At 44.2% G+C, this 23,228-nt stretch overlaps 2 pseudogenes; both read right to left on the reverse strand.

Moving 5' to 3' along the window:
- Positions 1-9,657: 9,657 nt before the first annotated feature.
- Positions 9,658-10,001, reverse strand: LOC471798 (large ribosomal subunit protein P2-like; annotated as a pseudogene).
- Positions 10,002-15,934: 5,933 nt separating this feature from the next.
- LOC112209329 (U7 small nuclear RNA) lies at positions 15,935-15,964 on the reverse strand (annotated as a pseudogene).
- Positions 15,965-23,228: the final 7,264 nt, after the last annotated feature.

Raw genomic sequence — 23,228 nt, forward strand, 5'->3', positions numbered from 1 at the left:
CGGAAAAGACATCTCAAAAAGTCAATCTTACATTCTACAATAGTGATGTTATTTGCAGGAGTAATTGGGGAAGTCACATATCTTTTCCCTTCTGGAATAACAGCAGCAACCATTTACACCTTGGCAGAATTCAAGCTCCTCTATCCTCCTAGCCTGGTAGTCTCTCATTAGCTTTATAAAGGCAGTTGAGTTTTGGGGAAGGGCGATTATCATTTAAACTATAAATGAAATGTCTCCCAAAGTCAGCTTGGCTTAAGTCCAGGAATAATTAAGGGCAGCTTGAAGGCTAAAGGCAAGAGGGGGCTTGGCTAAATGACAGCCCCCCACCAATGCCATAACTCTCTCACTGGTATAATTTTTATGCAGGTGGTTTCAATGTTGAGTCACATCTGGTCAAGTACAGGAGAGCCTTCTTTATGCTCCTTCTTTCTCCCTTATTGGCTGGTTCCATATAGAGAATCTGCTGGAAGGATACAAGCACCTGAGTGATGGCATCCCACTTGGACTTCGATGAAATGAGAAGTGTGGGGGCCATAGATTCTTGGCCCTCTAAAGGTTTGGTAAAAATCACTGATATGAGGTGGATTGGTTAATAGGAGAAGAGGCATACAAATGTATGTAATGTGTATACACAGGAGCCTTCAGAATGAAGACCCAAGTTTGCAATGAGTTACAGAAATATACATACCATTTTGAGATTACAGAAATAATAAGGGCTTAGGTTCTGATAAAAAAGTTTATAGGAGGGGGAGTAGAGGCTTGGCTAGCAAAGGTGGTCTTGTTATGTAAATGAAGCCTCCCTCAGAGAGAATAGATGTGAAAGATTTCTTTTTAGACTTTTAAAGATGTCAGACTCTCAATCTCTTCTGTATCTGGCGAAAGGGATAGGAAGGGGAGGACTGGCTGCATTCTTGTAGACTCCATACAGATTCAAAATGTCCCCACTTAAGACAGCTTTTCAAGGCCACTTCTGTCAGGATGGCCAAGCCACAGCCATTTCAAAATATGTCATAGAAATATAATTGGGCGGCCAGGCGCGGTGGCTCACGCCTGTAATCCCAGCACTTTGGGAGGCCGAGGCAGGTGGATCACTGCAGGTCAGGAATTCTAGACGAGCCTGGACAACATGGTGAAACCCCGTTTCTACTAAAAATACAAAAATTAGCCAGGCATGGTGGCAGGTGCCTGTAATCCCAGCTATTCCGGGGAGCCAAGGCAGGAGAATCGCTTGAATCCAGGAGGCAGAAGTTGCAGTGAGCCGAAATCGCACCATTGCACTCCAGCCTGGGGGACAAGAGCGAGACTTCATCTCAAAAGAAAAAAAGAAATATAATTGGGCATAAAATATTTTTTCTTATATATACATATTTTCATAGAGACGGGGGTCTCATTATGTTGCCCAATCTGGTCTTGAACTCCTGGGCTCAAGTGATCCTCCTACCTCAGCCTCCCAAAGTGCTGGGATTACAGGCAGGAGCCATCATGTCCAGATGGGGTAAAACATTTTAATTTCTTTCAGAGGTACTTTTATCTCTCAAGCCAATGAGATTTTGGGAGTCGAGGAGGGTTGTTATCCTAATATATCTGCCTGTCTTATTTTCTTTTTATTTTTAGGTGTGGAAGCATTGGGGAGGAATAAGCCAAATGTTAATGGCATTCGTGGAAGTCAATAAAAATTATGTTTGATAATTCAAGGCTTCAGCTAACATAAAGTAATGACTTAAGAACTGGAGAAACTTTAGGCCGGGTGCGGTGGCTCATGCCTGTAGTCCCAGCACTTTGGGAGGCCGAGGTGGGCTGATCACCTGAGGTCAGGAGTTTGAGACCAGCCTGGCCAACATGGCGAAACCCCATCTCCACTAAAAGTACAAACATTAGCTAGGCGTGGTGGCGGATGTCTGTAATCCCAGCTACTCAGGAGGCTGAGGCAGCAGAATCACTTGAACCTGGGAGGTGGAGGTTGCATTGAGCCGAGATCATGCCACTACACTCCAGCCTGGGCAACAAGAGCAAGACTCCATCTCAATATATATATACACACACACACACATATATATCTATACACACACGCATATATATATACACACACATATATACACACACACACATATATACACACACACATACACACACACACATATATATATCTATACACACACATGCATATCTATATACGCACACATATATATACACACACACACACACACACATATACACACACACACACACATACCTGAACTGGAAAAATTTTAAAAGCTTGTGTTGTTCTGTTCTATCTGCATTTACTATTGTTCTTTCTACCCTTGGTTCTTTTTCCATGTAAGGTGACCCACCACAGGGGCATGACAAAAACCTCACATGGAGTATTCCCTACCCCTTTCCCTAGATATCGATTACCCCACAGTCCCTGCAGATGAAAAAAGTTTATGGCTCTTTAAGCCCAAGAAGCTAATGATTTTTCCCTTCAAACTTCCTGCCTTCTACAATTTGGCTGCAAAAGATTTCAAGCTCATGACAGAAACAGAAAACGTAGGTTTGAAATATTCACGCCTCTCTGTCTGCAGCAACCATGAATATGCATATCCAGCCAGACAGCTGCTGCCTTCTGGTTCTGGAAGGCAGGGCCTGGGCAACGCGAAGGGAAAGTGGGAGAAGTTGACCTTCCCTGGCTCTGCCCTACAACCTTGGACATCTTACTTTCTAAGCTCCTAGCTGTTGAGCCCTCATTCTTCCCCACTAGTTATGGTTGGAGAGCTGCTTGATTTTCATGAAGTAAAATGTTTTCTCCCTGTGGTCGCATCAAAACTTCCCCATCCCAAAGCCCAGTTCCTTCACCTGGCTCCCTTTTCAATGCACCGGTCTCACCAATTTTGGGGAATTGATGGCTTACTGGTTCCCTAGTAAGGGAAGTGGCTTTCCTTTGCTGCCCATGTGATAAATGAACATCTCTATAGTAGCTTATGGGGGACAATGTTGCTTGAACTGGAGGTTTCACACTGGGCATTTTAGGCCAGTGAGGAAAAAAGAAAGGCTCTGCAGCAGACCAGTGGGGGAGATCCTTGGAAGTACATGTTCTTCTTGCCCTCCTCAAATCATCCTTTGAAGGTAGCAGTGTGATCTGCCAGTACCCAGGGCCGGTCCAGTATGTCTGCTGACCAAAGCCACAGAGACAGTGGGAGTTTGATGTAATGGGAGGCAGGATTTAAATGTTGTGTGCCAGGGTGCATGTGGGAGGGCATTCTGAGCCAAGGTCAATGGGATGGTATAGATTTCTGGTTAAAACAGGGCAGCAAAAGGACACTGAAACTGGGTGGAGATAGAGGTTTTAGAATGCCACCAAGGGCAAATAAGAGAATAAGGCAATTTGAAGTTTGTTTTTTCATTGTTTCCTTTTCTTTTTGTTCTTTTGTATTTATTTTTTGTGGGTGTCATAGAGTAGGCCTGAGGGCTTGAATTCACCCATGACTTTGAGAAGAGAAACCCACACCACTACTGCTATTAAAGTATCATATTTATTGAGCCCTTACCATGTCCCAGTGGCTCATTTATTGCTTCTTGCAACTCTGCACTAAGTATCATGATCCCACGTTCGTAGATGAGGAAACTGGGGTTAAAAAATAACTTTGTGAGAGGATACAAAGCTAGTAAAGTGGCAGAGACTAGAGCCTTGTTCTCAACCACCACACCTTATTGTTATAAGGACTCCAGAGACTTAAGGGGGGCAGAGAGCTTTGTAGGGCTTGGACTACCTGTTATCAGCCCCACCTTTTTCAGGAAAGGTTAGAGAAAGGCCAAAAGGGTGGGGAAGCCAGTGCAGAGCTGTTCTGTCAGGAGCTGGTCCTGCCAGCAAGAATTTCACCAGCATCTTGAGCTGGCAACATTCTCTCAGGGCAAGGCTTTGCAACCAGTATCCTTGGGCCACTTTGACAAAGCAGGCTACCAGTTCACATAATATGAAGCCTCCTCAGTGCCAGAGAATGAGGAATATCAAGGTGAAAGTTATTGGAAAGGGGTCCAGATTCAGACCCCAAGAGAGGGTTCTTGGACTTGGCACAAGAAAGAATTCGGGGCAAGTTCATAGAGTAAAGTGAAAGCAAGTTTATTAAGAAAGTAAGGGCTGGGTGTCGTGGCTCATGCCTGTAATCCCAGCCCTTTGGGAGGCCAAGGCGGGTGAATCACGAGGTCAGGAGTTCGAGACCAGCCTGACCAATGTGGTGAAACCCTGTCTCTACTAAAAAAACACAAAAATTAGTTGGGTGAGTTGGTGCACGCCTGTAGTCCCAGCTACTCAGGAGGCTGAGGCAGGAGAATTGCTTGAACCCAGGAGCCGGAGGTTGCAGTGAGCTGAGATTGCAACACTGCACTCCAGCCTGGGCAACAGAGTGAGACTCCATCTCAAAAAAAAGAAAGAAAGTAAAGGAATAAAAGAATGGCTACTCCATAGGCAGAGCAGCCCCAAGGGCTGCTGTTTGCCCATTTTTATGGTAATTTCTTGATTATATGCCAAACAAGGGGTGGATTATTCATGAATTTTCCTGGAAAAGGGTGGGCAATTCTTGGAACTGAGGGTTCCTCCCCTTTTTAGACCACATAGGGTAACTTCTTGATGTTGCCATGGCATCTGTAAACTGTCATGGTGCTGGTGGGAGTGTCCTTTAGCATGCTAATGCATTATAATTAGTGTATAATGAGCAGTGAGGATGACCAGAGGTCACTTTCGTTGCCATCTTGGTTTTGGTGGGTTTTGGTCGGCTTCTTTCCCATGTGCTGTTTTATCAGCAAGGTCTTTGTAACCTGTATCTTGTGCTGACCTCCTATCTTATCCTGTGACTTAGAATGCCTAACCTCCTGGGAAGGTGGCCCAGTAGGTCTTAGCCTTATTTTACCCAGCCCTTATTCAAGATGGAGTCACTCTGGTTCGAATGCCTCTGACAAAAAGCCCTGGAGAGTCCGGGGTTGTCACACACCTTGTCAGTCAAGCAGAGCCTCCCGACGGATGGAAGAGTCCCAAGCCATTGAATGGCTCCAGAGGATGCTGATGTGGTGTCCTTCAGAGAGCTGGGGCAATGACAAAAGACACATACAACTGTATACTTGCAAGTGGAAAATCCATTGTGACAACAGGCTACATTTGAGTTACCAAATGCACTTGGCCACCTGGCTGGAATTTGACCTCCATGGCACGTCCGGAGAAGTCAGCCGTGGCTCCAGCCTGGGCTGCCAGTGCAAGAAAAGTGGTTCAGCGATCAAATCTTTCAAAATCAATTTAGCTCAGACTCCAAAGTCCTGGCTGGAATTGACAGCAACTTCCTCCCTGGTTTCCTTAACCATCAGATAAAAGTGCTGAGCCGTTTTAAACCCTTTTGAAGCCAAGACTCACCTTCAAGTGAAATTTTAAGGGGCGCCAGCAAAGAGATTTGACTTAATTCCAGACCTTTCCTTCCCGCTGGTCTGAATAATTAGCAGAGTTATCCCAACCTTCTGTATCTGGAGTTTATGTATAGGGCTCTGAAATAGGAAATATTAAAGTTGCCTGTGCCTAGTAGTGGAATAAACAGATTTCTACCCACCTTCTCTGTTCTATGAAATGGGGATGATGATAATGAACTCTGCTGGGTGTGTACAGGCCAATTAGTCCAAATTTGTAAAGCTGAGTCTTGTTACAGCTTTACTGCTTGTGGAGAATGGGCAGCACCTTCCTGTGACTTTGCATGTGAAACTAATTGCCCTGGAAATGTCAGGAATTTGATCTTCCATCAAATCCTCCAGCTCTCAGATCCCTTGACAATCTTGGGCTATTTGCATCTCAAGGTTAAAGGAGGCCGTGCTTTCTGGATGCTAATCAGTTGTGAAAACTTTTGATCTCCTCTTGAAAACTAAAACCTTTTGCAGCCACCCTATTCCAAGCATGGTGAGAGCTGAGCAGTTGAGGTGCAGACAGGCCGGCTTTATTGGAATGAGCAATGTGTTTAGCAGTTGTGAGTTTTAATTCTATTTTCCTTAGGGCTCTGTGGGATCCTGGAAAATCACTTAATATTTCTGAGTTTCTTTCCCCCCAAAACGTGATCTGAATTTTGTCATATCTCCCCGGGGTTGTGGAAGTTACTGTTATAAAACTCCAATTCATAATAGCTTGTAGATTTAAAAGACAGAAACTTATGAAACATGTTTTTGGGGGTGGGGTGGGAGAATATATGTGCCTACATATATACACGCGTACTGTTTTCCTACTGTGATATTTTAGTGATAATAAGTTCTTTGTAGTGATAAAGTCATCCTTCTAAGTCAGGCTACAAGTCAGGCTAAGTCAAATGCTGGCACTGTTAGCATTTTGGACCAGATAATTCTTTGCTGTGAGGGGCCTGCCCTGTGCATTGGAGAATGTTTAGCGGCATTCTTGGCCTCCACCTACTAGATGCCAGTAGCACTCCCAAGTTGTGACAATAAATAATGTCTTCAGAAATTGACACATGTTCCCTGGGTTAGGGTTACCAGATTTAGCAAATAAAAATTCAAGATGCCGGGCCGGGCACGGTGGCTTACACCTGTAATCCCAGCACTTTGGGAGGCCGAGACAGGCGGATCACGAGGTCAGGAGTTGGAGACAATCCTGGCTAACAAGGTGAAACCTCGTCTCTACTAAAAATACAAAAAATTAGCCGGGCCTAGTGGCGGGCGCCTGTAGTCCCAGCTACTCTGGAGGCTGAGGCAGGAGAATGGCGTGAACCCGAGAGGCGGAGCTTGCAGTGAGCCGAAATCGTGCCACTGCACTCCAGCCTGGGCGACGGAGCGAGATTCCGTCACAACAACAACAACAACAACAACAACAACAACAACAACAACAACAACAAAAAATTCAAGACGCCTACTTAAATTTGAATTTTAGAGAAATAATGAATAATTTTTTTTTTTTTTTTAATTTTGAGACAGATTCTCACTCTATCTCCCAGGCTGGAGTGCAGTGACGTGATCTCAGCTCACTGCAACCTCCGCCTCCTGGGCTCAAGCGATTCTCCTGCCTCAGCCTCCCGAGTAGCTGGTATTACAGATGTGCACCACCACGCCCGGCTAATTTTTGTATTTTTAGTGGAGACGGGGTTTCAACAGGTTGGCCAGGCTGGTCTCGGACTCCTGGCCTCAAGTTATCTGTCTGCCTCCTCCTCCTGAAGTGCTGGGATTACAGGCATGAGCCACTGCGCCCAGCCTGAATAATCTTTAGTATGTGTGAATGTAACTGGATATACCACCTATAATTTGGCAACCTACTTGGGGGTGCAAAATCTCCTCACAGTTAAGAGCCACTCCTCTTTTTTTTTTTTTGAGACGGAGTCTCTCTGTCGCCCAGGCTGGAGTGCAGTGGCGTGATCTCGGCTCACTGCAAGCTCCGCTTCCTGGATTCATGCCATTCTCCTGCCTCAGCCTCCTGAGTAGCTGGGACTACAGGCATCTGCCGCCACGCCCGGCTACTTTTTTATATTTTTGTAGAGACGGGGTTTCACCGTGTTAGCCAGGATGGTCTCGATCTCCTGACCTCGTGATCCACCCGCCTCGGCCTCCCTGAGTGCTGGGATTACAGGCGTGAGCCACCGCTCCCGGCCAAGAGCCACTCTTCTATATTTCCATATCTATATCTATCTCTGTGTGTGTGTGTATATATATAATTTTTTTTTCCGTAGAGACGGGGTTTCACCATTTTGGCCAAGCTTGTTTTGAACTCCTGACCTCAAGTGATCTGCCTGCCTTGGTCTCCCAAAGTGCTGGAATTACATGCATGAGCCACTGTGCCTGGCCAGAGCCACTCTTCTAAATAAAGTTTAGCGTTTATCAGTGAACTCACATCAGCATTCACCGCATCCTTCCCTTATTTCTGCCCCACTTTTATTTCTTTCCTACCTTTGTCCCCTATTTCAGCCTTCAAGATAGAGGATAAATAAATTCCATGTGGGCCTCACTACAAATTGCTATGAGCCTTAGGCATGAGGGGAGGTAGAAGTACATGTTACATATCTATAATACTATGATTAAATGGGAATCGGTTGCAAAATAAGAACAGCTAAGGCGATTGTTTTAGTGCATTTTGTGTTGCTACAGCAGAATACCACTGACTGGATAATTTATAAAGAAATTTCTCCATGGGGTGGCTCACACCTGTAGTCCCAGCACTTTGGGAGGCTGAGGGGGGTGGATCACTTGAGCCCAGGAGTTTGAGACCAACCTGGGCAACATGGCGAAACACCCTCTCTACAAAAAAATACAAAAATTAGGTGGACATGGTGGTGCATGCCTGTATTCCCAGCTGCTCAGGAGGCTGAGGCGGGCAGATCAGTTGAGCCCAGGAGGTTGAGGCTGCAGTGAGCCATGATTGCCCCACTGCATTATTCCAGCCTGGGTGACAGAAGGAGACCCTGTCTCGGCAAAACAAAAAAACAAAACGAAAAAAATTCTCTCAGTTCTGAAGCCTGGGAAGTCTAATAGCAATGAGGTTCTTCTTGTGGCATCATTCCATGGCATGTGGCAGAAGAGCAAGAGAGGGAGGGAGAGGGGAAGAAGGGGGAGGAAGGGAGGGAGATGATAGGGAGAGAGACATGGGGGGAAGGGGCTAAACTCATTCTTTTATCAGGAAACCACTCCCACAACATCAGCATTAATTCATTAATGAGGGGCTCTCATGATCTAATTACCTCTAAGTTCCCACCTGTCAACACTGCTGCACTAGGCATTTAGTTTCCAAAACATGAGCTTTGAGGGACACATTCAAACCATAGCAGCAATTCAAAATGATGCCTCTTGGGTGGGAATGGTGGCTCACGCCTGTAATCCTAGCACTTTGGGTGGCCGAGGCAGGCAGATGGCTTGAGGTCAAGAGTTTGAGACCAGCCTGGCCAACACTGGTGAAACCCCGTCTCTACAAAAAAATACAAAAATTAGCTGGGCATGGTGGTGCATGCCTATAATCGCAGCTACTTGGGAGGCTGAGGCATGAGAATCACTTGAACCTGGGAGGCAGAGGTTGCAGTGAGCTGAGAGTGCCCCACTGCACTCTAGCTTGGGCAACAAAAACAAAAAACAACAACAAAAAAACACCTCTCTAAGCAGAATCCTTTCATGAATAGTAGAGGAGCCAATGAGATAGGCCTTGAAGCTTGCTTCCAAGGTCTCCATGGATCCTTTGAAAGTCAAGCCCATAAGTTACCATAATATTCTTTTTGCCATTTAATAAATGCTTTTTGAACAAGATTGTGTTAACCATGTGCTGCATGACATGAAAGAGGAAAAGGCACAGTTTATGCCTGTGAAGAGGAAGCAGGTTGTACTTCCATAGAGAGATGCTTGCCAATAACAGCTGGCATGGTCCCAGGGCCTAGTCAGGGTGCAGATGATAAGCAAAAAAAGAAATAGGTAGCACGGGCAGGGCAGCTGTCCAGGAAGCCTTTTTTCTTTTTTTTTGAGACGGAGTCTCCCTCCGTCTCCCAGGCTGGAGTGCAATGGCGTGATCTCGGCTCACTGCAACCTCTACCTCCCAGGTTCAAACAATTCTCCCCACTCAGCCTCCTGAGTAGCTGGGATTACAGGTGCCCACTATATGCTGGGCTAATTTTTTTTTTTTTTTTAACTTGAGAGATGTGTAAAAGGCTTTATTTGGAGGGGAGCAGGAGTTTAATCAAAGAGGCCAAATCCCATGTCATCGTTTTACTCTTCAGACTCCTCTTTCTCATCTTTCTTCTCTGCTGCAGCGAGGGGGTGGAACCAGCTGCAGGGGCTGCAGAGCCTGGGGCAGCAGAGACGGCCACAGCCCCACCAGCAGGTACATTGGCAAGTTTGCTAATACTCTTGGCAATGATGTCTTCAATGTTTTTTCCATTCAGCCCACTAATAACCTTGTTGAGCCGGTCGTTGTCCGTCTCGATGCCCACGCTGTCCAGGATCTTCTTGATGTCCTTGTCGCTGGGGTAGGGGTTACCCCCGAGGGCAGCCAGCAAGTAGGAGGCGATGTATCGCATTGGGACGGTGGTGGAGAGGCCTCACGTGTGTGACCTCGGCGGCGTCAGGGAGGAAAAGCAATATTTGTATTTTTAGTAGAAGCGGGGTTTCACCGTGTTGGCTAGGCTGGTCTCGAACTCCTGACCTCAGGTGATCTGCCCACCTTGGCCTCCCAAAGTGCTGGGATTACAGGTGTGAGCCACCATGCCAGGCCCAGGAAGCCTTTATTTTATTTTTATTATTTTTTTTCTGAGATGGAGCTTCACTCTGTTGCCCTGGCTGGAGTGCAATGGAGCAAACTCGGCTCACTGCAACCTCTGCCTTCCCGGGTTCAAGCGATTCTCCTGCCTCAGCCTCCCGAGTAGCCAGGATTACAGGCACGTGCCACCACACCCGGCTAACTTTTGTATTTTTAGTAGAGATGGAGTTTCACCATGTTGCCCAGACTGGTCTCGAACCCCTGACCTCGTGATCCACCTGCCTCGGCCTCCCAAAGTGCTGGGATTACAGGTGTGAGCCACCGCGCCCGGCAGGAAGCCTTTTTAGAGGAGGCAAGATGGAAGAGTTTAGGGTGGGAGTAAATAAAGCTGGCTGGAGACATGCCAGGTGCCTCTGAGAACTAGCAATTTGGTGCTCAGTGTAGGTTAATAATGTGGTGATACTCTAAATTGGTAGTCCTTAGATACTTGTCAATGTTAGTTTAGAGGAGAAGTGGTGCATGCATGGAGAAGGATGGAGGAGGAGGCTCGCTTTTGTCAATCTTTAGTTTCTCTTTTATTATTCCCAATTATTTATTTAATTTTTTAAGAGACAGAGTCTCATTCTGTCACCCAGGCTAGAGTGCATTGGAGCGATCACAGCTTGAGCTATGATCACTGTAAACTCAAGCTCCTGGGATCAAGCAGTCCTCAGCTCCCCAAGTAGCTATGACTACTGGCATGTGCCACTATTTCCAGCTAATTTTTAAAATTTTTTGTAGAGACGGTGTCTCACGATGTTTCTGAGGCTGGTCTCAAACTCCTGGCCTCAAGCGATCCTCCCACCTCAGCCTCTCAAAGTGTTGGGATTACAGGTGTGAGCCACTGCTTCTGGCCCCCAATAATGTATTATTGTTCCACTCTCCAAAGAAAAAGTTCATCAGACTAGCTGCTTAGTGACTCTGTGTTGGTACTGGGCCTGCTCCTTGAGGCAACTCTTCTTCCTCACTCCTTCTGCAACAACTTTATTCCATATTTTATTCAAATCCATACAGAGCTTTCCCTGAGACAAGTTCTCCACTTCCTCATGTTTGTCATGTGTTTCAGGGCCCCTTACAGATTGGTACCCCCATCAATTGCCCAAGTCCCCTTCCTAATCCAGCTTTAACCCTATTAGGATGTTATTGACATATACATTGTGACTAAAATGTTTCTATGTATAATTTACTCTTTGTAAGGGACCTTACCACATATTCTATGAGGGGCCACCTCTGGGGGTGGCGGAAGAGGCAGGACATAGTCATGCCCTGGAAGGAGCGTTAGATTGGGCAGCAGGAGGCTGGTTTTGAGCTGTGGCTTTATAACTAACTTGCTGCATGATCCTGTGTTAAGTCACAGTCTCGACCTGGCCCTTCATTTCTTCCTCTAACTATGAAATATTGGGCTAGAACCAGGGTGGCAAAACAGGTTTTGTCTTATGTGCTAATCCCAAACTGTTGGTAACAGCTTACTCTACTGATTCATGGAGAAAACCTTTTAGGCCACATCTGGGCTCTGGAAGAAAGAGTGATCAATTAGCAGTTTCTACAATGAGTAAAGAAAGGGGGTAGTGATGGTGGTGATAGCATGAGTGCCTTATTTTTCGATTCCCTTAGTTGAATATGCGCTAAGAAATTCCATTCAGAATTCTGTAAACATGATGTGAATATCGGTTAAACATTCCCAGAGAGTTTCTCTACTTAAAATTAGAATTCTGTAGACTTCACTAAATGATACCTAGGTTATTTAGAGCAGGAAAATAGCTATAATTCTTTGCTTCATGAGAATGGCTTTGCTTCTGGCCAGCCTCATTAGGATCTACACATTTGCAGTTTTTCTACATGTGGGGAATTCTTACACTGATAGATTCACACTATCACTAAGTCCTTCTTGTGACCAATAGCACACATTAAACATTTTGATTATAAAATGATATGACCAAAAATAAAGCACAAGGAAACAAAAAGCTGAACACTGTAAACCACATTAAAATGAAAAGTTAAAAGAAAAACCGTAGGCTGGATGAAAATATTTGCAAATATTTACCTAAAAAGTACTTAAAAGATAAAGTACTCCTAAAATCAACAAGAAACATACAAACACTGGCCAGGCACGGTGGCTCACGCCTGTAATCCCAGCACTTTGGGAGGCTGAGGCGGGTGAATCACCTGAGGTCGGGAGTTCAAGACCACCCTGACCAACATGGAGAAATCCCATCTCTACTAAAAATACAAAATTAGCCAGGCATGGTGGCACGTGCCTGTAATCCCAGCTACTCAGGAGGCTGAGGCAGGAGAATTGCTTGAACCCAAGAAGTGGAGGTTGCGGTGAGCCGAGATGGCACCACTGCACTCCAGCCTGGACAACAAGAGCAAGACTCCATCTCAGAAAAAAGAAAAGAAAAGAAACGAAACATAGAAACAGCTCTGTAGAAAGAGAGCAAAGAATATGAATAGGCAACTCAAAAAAGAAAAAATGTAAGCCCCATTAGATAGGAAAAATGTGAAAGATTAAATCTTTTTAATAAAGAAATGTAAAATGAAGCAAGATAGTATTTCTCTGTATCATATTGTATCAATTTTTTTTTCTTCTCCTCCTCCTCCCCCTCCTTCATATACTGGCAAATATTTTTCAATGTCGACATAGAAGTAAGGCAGAAAAGGGCATAAATTAGTGCAGCCATTTTTGGGGAAAACTTGGAATCATCTATAAACACTTTAAGTGCATATCCTTTGACCCAGTGTAACCATCTGTTGGGTTCTTCCTGCCTGCTGCACAAATAAAGACCATGGCATTGCAGTAAAGAAAGAATTTTATTGATGGGAGGCTGGCCACACCATATGGGAGATGGAGTTATTACTCAAATCAATCTTCCCGAAAACTCCAGGATTGGGGTTTTTAAGGAGAATTTGGTGGGTAAGGGGTCAGAAATTGGGGAGTGCTGATTGGCCGGGTTGGAGATGAAATCATAGGGAGTCAAAGCTGACCTCTTTTGCTGAGTCAGTTCCTAGGTGGGGGCCACAAGACTGGATGAGGCAGTTTATCTATGTGGGTGGTGCCAGCTGATCCACTGAGTGCAGAATAGGCAAAATATCTCAAGCATTGATATTAAGCTTTACAAAAGTGATATTATCCCTGGGAGCGATTTGGGGAGGTTCAGAATCTTGCAACCTTCAGCTGAATGACTCCTAAGCCATAATTTCTAATCTTGTAGCTAACTGTTAGTTATGTGAAGGGTGTCTATTCCTCAGGCAAGAAGCGGTTTGTTTTGGGAAAGAGTTTTATTGTCTTGTTTTAGAGTTAAACTATAAAGTAATTTCGTCTCAAAGTTAGTTCACCCTATGCCCAGGAATGAGCAAAGATAGCTTGGAGGTTAGAAGCAAGATAGATTCAGTTAGGTCAGGTCCCTTTCACCGTGATAATTTTCTCAGTTATAATTTTTGCAAGGGCAGTTTCACTAGCACCTTATGTTTAAATTTTTATCTTAAAAATATTAGTGAAAGTGTGTAAAGATATATATATACACACACACACACAAACAACAATCTCTGTCGGATATTTATTGCAATAATTTTATTTTATATATTAATTATTATTATTTTTTTTGAGATGGAGTCTTGCTCTGTCGCCTAGGCTGGAGTGCAGTGGCATGGTCTCAGCTCACTGCAACCTCTGCCTCCTGGGTTCAAGCGATTCTCCTGCCTCAGCCTCCTGTGTAGCTAGGATTACAGGTGTGCACCACCACGCCTGGCTAATTTTTGTATTTTTAGTAGAGACGGGGTTTCTCCATGTTGGTCAGGCTCGTCTCAAACTCCTGACCTTGTGATCCACCCACTTCGGCCTCCCAAAGTGCTGGGATTACAAGCATGAGCCACTGTGCCCGGCTATTTTTATTATTATTATTTTTTAAGAGAGGGTCTCACTCTGTTGCCCAGGATGGAATGCAGTGGCATGAACAAGGCTCACTATAGCCTTGACCTCCTGGGCCCAAGGGATCCTCCTGCCTCAGCCTCCCCTGTAGCTGGGACCACAGGTGTGCACCTCCACATCTGGCTAATTTTTCTGTTCTTTGTAGAAACAGGGTCTCACTTTGTTGCCTGGGTTGGTCTCAAATTCCTGGGCTCAAGTGATCCTCTTGCTTCAACCTCCCAAAGTGTTGGGACTACAGGTGTGAGCCACTGTACCTGACCATGGCCCTTTTAAACATTTTAATGTTTAACTTTTTGTTATAAAGAGCAAATATAAAAGTATATTTGAGAAAAAATAAAAATATTTTAAGAAATAATATATATCACAATTTCAGAAAACACGATTAGGGCAAACAGAAACATGTAATAGCTGTACTTTTATAAATCAAATAATTTTTTTGTTGTTGTTTTGAGATGATGTCCTGCTCTGTCACGCAGGCTGGAGTGCAGTGGTACAATCTCGGCTCAGTGCAGCCTTCACCTCCCAGGTTTAAGCGATTCTCCTACCTCAGCTTCCCGAGTAGCTGGGATTATAGGTGTGTGCCACCACACCCGGCTAATTTTTGTGTTTTTAGTAGAGATGGGGTTTCACCATGTTACCCAGGTTGGTCTTGAACTCCTGACCTCAAGTGATCCACCTGCTTTGCCCTCCCAAAGTGCTGGGATTACAGGTGTGAGCCACCACGCCCGGCCCAAATATAACTTTTTAAATGTTTCATTTATTTAAACTGCAGTGAGCCAAGATCGTGCCATTGCACTCCAGTCTGGGAGTGCAATGACTCTGGTATTGTCAGTCTTTTTAATTGTAGCCATTCTAAGGATTGTTTAATGGTATCTCATTGTGGTTAAATTTGTGCTTCCTTAATTATTATTATTATTTTTAAATTTTGTTTTATTTTCAGTTCTGGGATACATGTGCAGGATGTACAGGTTTGTTAACATAGGTAAATGTGTGCCATGGTGGTTTGCTGCGCCTATCGACCCATCACCTAGGTGTTAAGCCCCACATGCATTAGCTATTTTTCCTGATGCTGTCCCTCCCCCTTGCCTCAAAAGGCCCCAGTGTGTGTTGTTTCTTTCCCTGTGTCCATGTGTTTTCATTGTTCAGCTCCCACTTATAAGTGAGAACATACAGTGTTTGGCTTTCTGTTCCTGTGTTAATTTGCTGAGGATAATGGCTTCCAGCTCCATCCATGTCCCTGCAAAGGACATGAGCTCGTTCTTTTTTATGGCTGCATAGTATTCCATGGTGTATATATACCACATTTTCTTTGTCCAGTCTATCATTGATGGGCATTTGGGTTGATTCCATGTTCTTTAATTATTAATAATGACGAGGCCAGGCAAGGTGACTCATGCCTGTAATCCCAGCATTTTGGGAAGCTGAGGTGGGTGGATCACTTGAGGTCAGGAGTTCTAGACCACCTTGGCCAACATGGTGAAACCCCATCTCTACTAAAAAAATACAAAAAATTAGCCAGGTGTGGTGGCGTGTGCTGGTAGTCCCAGCTATTTGGGAGGCTGAGGCTTGAGAATTGCCTGAACCTGAGAGGCTGCAGTGAGATAAGATCATCCTACTGCATTCCAGGCAGGGTGACAGAGTGTGACTCTGTCTCAAAAAAAAAAAAAAAAAAAAAAAAAAGAGCATCTTTTTGTGTGCTTGTTACCTGTATATCTGTTTTGGTAAAATATCTGTTCAAATATTTTGCTTGCTTTATAATTGTTTTCTTTTTAAAATTTTTATATTTTTAGACAAATTCTAAAAGAGCTGTAACACTGTTTGTTTTCTTATTATTGAGTTATAAGCGTCCTTTATATATTCTAATTAAAATGCTTTGTCAGATACCTATTTGCTGACATCGTCTCCCAGACTGGGTCTTGCCTTTTCATTTTCTTAACAGTGTTTTTTGTAGAGCAATATGTTTTAAATTTTGTTGAAATCCAATTTATTGAATTTATGGGTCTTTTTTTTTTTTTGAGGTGGAGCCTCGCTCTGTTGCCCAGGCTGGAGTGCAGTGGTGTGATCTCCACTCACTGCAAGCTCTTCCTCCCGGATTCTCGCCATTCTCCTGCATCAGCCTCACTAGTAGCTGGGACTGCAGGCACCCGCCACCACGCCTGGCTAATTTTTGTATTTTTAGTAGAGACAGGGTTTCACTATGTTAGCCAGGATCGTCTCCATCGCCTGACTTCGTGATCCGCCCGCCTCGGCCTCCCAAAGTGCTGGGATTACAGGCATGAGCCACCGCCCCAGCCGAATTTATGGGTCTTATTCATTTATTTATTATTATTATTTTTAGGCTCATTCTCCCTTTAAATAAGGCTCTCTGGATCTTATTTTTAAAATGTTGGGGCCGGGCACGGTGGCTCACTCCTGTAATCCTAGCCCTTTGGGAGGCCAAGGTGGGTGGATTGCTTGAGCTCAGAAGTTTGAGACTAGCTTGGGCAATATGGTGAAACCCCATCTCTACTAAAATACAAAAAAAATTAGCCGGAGGTGGCCACGTGTGCCTGTAATTCCAGCTACTTGGGAGGTTGAGACAGGAGAATCACTTGAACCTGGGAGGCAGAGGTTGCAGTGAGCTGCCATTGTGCTATCGCACTCCAGCCTGGGTGACAGAGCGAGACTCTGTCTCAAAAAAAAAAGTTGGCCAGGTGCAGTTGCTCATGCCTGTAATTCCAGCATTTTGGGAAGCTGACGTGGGCAGGTTGCTTGAGCTAGGGAGTTTGAGACCAATCTGGGCAACATAGGGAGACCCCATCTCTACAAAAAAAAAAAATACAAAAATTAGCCAGGCATCGTGGCGTGTGCCTGTGGGCCCAGCTACTCATGAAGCTGAGGTGAGAGAATTGCTTGAGCCCAGAAGGTCAAGGCTGCCGTGAGCTGTGATCACACTACTGTACTCCAGTCTGGGTGAGAGTGCAGAATCCTGTCTTTAAAAAAAAAAAAAAAAAAGTTTACCTCTCCCAAAGTGTATTCGTCAGAGTTTTCCAGGGAGACAGAACCAATAGGATATGTACATAGATAGAGAGATAGATAGATAGATAGATAGATAGATAGATAGATGTAGATATAGATGTAGATATATGAGAGAGATTTATTAAGGGAATTGGATCCATAATTATGGAGCCCAAGAAGTCCCTTGATTGGCCATCAGTAAGCTAGAGACCCTGGGAAACTAGTAGTGTAGCTCAAGTCAAGTCTGAAAGTCTCAACCGGGGTTGAAATAAGTTGTTGGTGTCACTCTCAGTCTGAGACCGAAGGCCTGAGAATCCGTGTGGGGGTAAAAGGTCTGCTGATATAGGTTCCACAGTCCAAAGGCCAGAGAGCCTGAAGTTCTGATGTCCAAGGTCAGGACAGGAAGAGTGCCCCAACTATAGGACAGAGATAAGTGAATTCCCCTTTCTTCTGCCTTTTCTCTTTCTTTCTTTTTTTTTTTTTTTTGAGAGGGAGTTTCGCTCTTGTTGCCCAGGCTGGAGTGCAATGGCGTGATCTCGGCTCACCGCAACCTCTGCCTCCCGGATTCAAGCAAATTTCCTGCCTCAGCCTCCCAAGTAGCTGGGATTACAGGCAGGCGCCACCATGCCTGGCTAATTTTGTATTTTTGGTAGAGACAGGGTTTCTCCATGTTGGTCAGGCTGGTCTCAAACTCCCGACCTCAGGTGATCTGCCTGCCTTGGCCTCCCAAAGTGCTGGGATTACAGGCGTTAGCCACTGCGCCTGGCCTGCTTTTCTGTTCTATCAGAGCCCCAGATGATTGGATGGTGCCCAACCACCCTGAGGTCAAATATTTCCCACTCAGTTGGCAGACTCCTGTGCCAGTGTTCCCTGGGAACACCTTCATAGACACTTCCAGAAATAATGCTTTACCAGCTCTCTAAATATTCCTTAATCCAGTTCATCTGATACCTAAAATTGAAAATCATACAGTCTCCTATTTTTTTTGTTGTTGTTGCATTTTCTTTGAGATGGAGTCTCGCACTGTTGCCTGGGCTGGTGTGCAGTGGCACGATCTCGGCTCACTGCAACCTCTGCCTCCCGGGTTCACGTGATTCTCCTGCCTCAGCCTCCCGAGTAGCTGGGACTACAGGCGCACGCCACCACGTCCGGCTAATTTTTGTATTTTTGGTAGAGATGGGGGTTTCACTATGTTGGCCAGGCTGGTCTTGAACTCTTGACTTCATGATCTGCCTGCCTCGGCCTCCTAAAGTGCTGGGATTACAGGCATAAGCCACTGTGCCCTGCCGTTTTTTGGGGTTTATTTGAGACGGAGTTGCGCTCTATTGCCCAGGCTGGAGTGCAGTGGTATAATCTTGTCTCACTGCAACCTCTGCTTCTGGGTTCAAGCAATTCTTCTGCCTGAGCCTCCCGAGTAGCTGGCATTACAGGTGCATGTCACCACTCCCAGCTAATTTTTGTATTTTTAATGGAGACCGGGTTTCACCTCATTGGCCAGGCTGGTCTCGAACTCCTGACCTCAGATGATCCGCATGCCTCGGCCTCCAAAAGTGCTGGGATTACAGGCGTGAGCCACTGCACCTGGCCTGTTTTATTCTAAAAGTTTTATAGTTTTGGTTCTTTAACTTTATGTTTAATTTTGAGGATTTTTTTTTTGTATATGGTATAAAAATAAGGGTGAGGTTTATTCTGTGTATGAAATGTTGAAAAGATTATTTTTTCCCCATTGAATTGCTTTAACATCTTACTATAAATGAACTTAGCAAGTATGTGTGAATCTGCTTTTTGGATTCTTTATTTGTTCTGCTGATCCAATAGCATGTCTTTTCACCAATATCACATTTTCTTGTTTAAGATAGTTTTATGATAACTCCTGAAGTCAAGTAGTATAAGTTTCCATAATTTGTTCTTCTTTTTCAAAATTATTTTGCATATCCATCATATTTCTCTATATATTTTTAAATAACCTTGTCATTTTATATAAAGAAACCCACTTGGGGCCAGGCACGGTGGCTCATGTTTTTAATCCCAGCACTTTGGGAGGTCGAGGCAGGTGGATCACCTGAGGTCAGGAGTTCGAGACCAGCTTGGTCAACATGACGAAACCCCGTCCCTACTAAAAATATAAAAATTAGCCAGGCGTGGTGGCAGGCACCTGTAACCCCAGCTACTCAGGAGACTGAGACAGGCCAATCGCTTGAACCCAGGAGGCGGAGGTTGCAGTGAGCCGAGATCATGCCACTGCACTCCAGCCTGGGTGACAAAGCAAGACTCTATCTCAAAAAAAAAAAGAAAACCTACTTGGATTTTTTAAATGCCTTAGAGACAAGGCATACCAATTTATTTAACGCATATACACAGGCACCTTCAGAATGAAGGTCCACCCCACTTGGATTTTTATATTTTGAGATGGAGTTTTGGTCTTGTTGCCCAGGCTGAAGTGCAATGGCACGATCTCGGCTCACTGCAACCTCCGCCTCCCAGGTTCAAGTGATTCTCCTGCCTCAGCCTCCCAAGTAGTTGGGGTTACAGGCCCACGCCACCACGCCCAGCTAATTTTTGTGGGCCAAGATTGCACCAATGCACTCCAGCCTGGGCAACGGTGCGAGACTCCATCTCAAAAAAAAAAAGAAATGTAAATGTATGACTTTGATGAGGGATGAAACGAAATCAGGAATTGCTCAACAGAGCAAAGTTAATGGCCCAGAGGGATTAAACCCATAGCTTTGACCTCAGCATCACAGTATTGAAGTAAGGTGCTTCTTAGCTTGATTCAAGTAAAATTTGTTTGGTCAAAATTATATGCACAGTTTTGCATAATACAAAAAGAAAACGTTGATCTCTATTGACCGTGATTAGTGGAACACATCTAAAATTGACTGACCCCCTAAGAGGGCAAATATGTGAGATAATCCCATTATTCCCTTGCATCTCCCTCCTTACCATGGCAGAAACCATTAATGGATCACAGCACTGTTTCTCAAAGAATGTGTATACAGGTACTGTTTTTGTTTCTTTTTTCAGGCACTGTTTTTTGATGAGTGGTGGCCCTGGGTGAACTGAGTCTGCCTTTCTCCAAGTAGAGAGAATTCCTCTATCTGTGATTATGGGGTTGAGATAACTTGCAAAATACTTTTATGCTAAACTGTCAACCTTTGCATTCCATTTACCTGAGTCTACTGGGCCAAGGATTTTCCATTTGTTTTTGCTACTCCAAGTCTATGGACAACTTTAAAAAAATTTTTTTTTCAGAGACAGAGTTTTACTCCATCACCCTGGAGTACAGTGATGTGATCTTGGCTCACTGCAAGCCCCGCCTCTTGGGTTCAAGCGATTATCCTGCCTCAGCCTCCCTAGTAGCTGGGACTACAGCAGCACGCCACTAGGCTCGGGTAATTTTTGTATTTTTAGTAGACACGGGATTTCGCCATGTTGGCCAGGCTGGTCTCAAACCCCTGACTGACTACAAGTGATCCGCCCGCCTTGGCCTCCCAAAGTGCTGGGATTACAGGAGTGGGCCACTGCGCCCAGCCAACAACTTTTGGATTTGTACAAGAAGAAAGTGTTTTGGTTAAGAAGTTTTCCATATTGATTCTAACTCATCTCAGATTGGGGATTAAATCCAAATCAGTGCAATAGGAGCTTTAAATAGGGTATAATAAGTAAGTTGTGAAGGTTTTAAATTCAGGTAGAAACCCTGATCCCACCTCCTATGGTGAAGCCTAAGGCCTTAGGCCTTTTGCTGTCTTGTAGGTGCAGCTGAGAGTGTATCCATTGTACTGTCAGCCCTGATGCTAAACCCACATCAACATAACCTATAGTGAATTTACCCTCAACTCAAAGGGGATACATTCTGAAGTTCTCTGAAAGCCAGTATTTATAATTACAAGAGTGGTTACAACCAAATTAATGTTGATGTTAATTCCTTACTTTTGTCTCTCATTTTCCAGTCCAAATAACTTTATATCATCCATATCAATTATTCAATATTATATTACTTATTCACTATAATAGATGGGACTGAAATTACCCTTCTCACTTTGTAAAGTCTCCTTTGGTTACATCATTGTACATATGATGTAACCAAAGTTCAAAGTGGCAGTACCTTGTCCAAGGTCACAGTTAAGTCTGCCTCACCAGGTAGAGTTAGGAGTTGAGAAGAAGTCTCCTAATTTAATCTACTCTACTTTTTACCCAATCTGCCTGTCACCCTTTGAGGTCAGTTCTCCCACCACTAGTTTGCTATTTCAGCTGTTTCTGACCACTGGCCTGATCCAATGCATTAAGGATACTTTTCTTTGTGCTGAGCCATACAGAACTAATTTTTTCTGTTTTTTTTTTTTTTGATTACTATGATATTTAGAAGGGTGAAAGACAGAGATAGAAGCCCTGGTAGGGAACAGCTGCTTCTATTATTGTTTATAGGATTCATTGAGCTGAAAATTGTGATGTATCTTTGGTTTCTCCTTTGTAATTGCTCTGAGAGAATAGATGCCACAAATTCTGGAGGATAGGGTGCTTGACGGATTCCACTTTAGAGTTGTTGGGTTGAGATAAGGTGGCAGGGGTATGTCCTGGTAGAAAAGAGATGCAGATTTGGAACTTAGGAGAAAGATCAACATTAAAGATACAGATTAATAAGGCATCTATATATAGGTGCATGCTTAACAGGGAATAGTAGCTGAGATTGTCAAGTGGAAATGTACACAGAGAGAGACTTACAGCTGGACCTCAGGGATGCTCACATTTTGGGGACTGAGGGAAAATCAGGACGAGCCTGTGGAGGAGGTTGAAAAGAAATGGTGGGGAGAAAACCAGCATCACTGCACTGGGACCCTGCCAGTTCCCGCTTGGCCATCAAAGATTTGCACTTTCAGCACATAGGATAGTGACAGGCACATAGTTGGTGCTCAAACAACTTTTGTTGAATGACCAAATGTGTGGAATCCAAGAAAGATTTTCTAGGAGGAACCTTAAGGTCAACAGTCTCCAATGTGGAAACAAGGCTGGAATGATGAGGGAAAATTTCATTGAGAAGGAGATTTTGGATCCGAGGACTAGGAAATCATTAGTGACTTTATAACATGCAGATTACAAAGGCGTCACTACACACTTAGGCCGTAAGAACTTGTGAAATGCAGACAATAAAACTTAATTCCTTGGATTAGCATAAAGATTCAGTGATATAACTAAATTGTGTTAAATACTTGGCCCATCCCCTGGCACAGAGTAAAATGCTCACATTTATTCATTCAATTAATATTTATTGAGTGTTTACTGTGGGCCCAGGTATGGTTGTAATATCTGCAGATAGAACAGTGCCTCAGACAGAGTTTGAGCTTTTGTGAACCTTATATTCAATATCAGGTGGGAAGCGGTAATAACAAACAAAAAATGTGTGATAGTGACAAATGCTATGCAGAAATGAGAGGGTAGTAATCTGATGGTGATGACTTGGCCACTTTAGGTAGGTTGGACAAGAAGAGTTGATATTGACTGTTATTGTAACTATTGTAAGTTCTCCCTCTTTTCTCTTCAATTGCTCACTGCCTTACACACCGTGTCATCATGTCACATCACATTTTCCTGCTCAAAACACTTCCATGCCTTCCTGAGTAACTTTGTAAGTTGTTATCTCCACTCAGCCAGCAGAAAAGTGTGGCTCCCGCTTTAAAAGCTGGCTTACAGCTCTGCGAGGTGCTGTAGAAAAGGCAATCCTTGCCCGAGGCAAAGGCATTTACACCTTCCAGGGAGATACATGATTAGAGAAGGCAGACACAGTGGAGGGGGTCGGTAGGAGGCTAACTGGAACTTTATCTATTAGAAGAGGAAAGGCCTTTGAAAAGTGAATTAATGATATTTATAGCTGCATCAGGTAAGTAGCTGGTGAAAGCTTGCTGATACTGAGGCCCAGGTTGAATTCCCATATGGACCAGCGAATTTCCTGTGGAGAAACTGTGCTATTCACTCACTGGCACTGAAACTTAAGCTAACACATAATCTCTCTGAACTTTAGTTCTCCAGTCTAAAATAGAGACATGCATCCCATCTGCTTGCCTCATAGGATTATTATGAGGAACAAAT

The sequence above is a fragment of the Pan troglodytes genome, chromosome 4, assembly GCF_028858775.2.
Source record: "Pan troglodytes isolate AG18354 chromosome 4, NHGRI_mPanTro3-v2.0_pri, whole genome shotgun sequence".
In the NCBI taxonomy this organism is placed as follows: Eukaryota; Metazoa; Chordata; class Mammalia; order Primates; family Hominidae; genus Pan; species Pan troglodytes.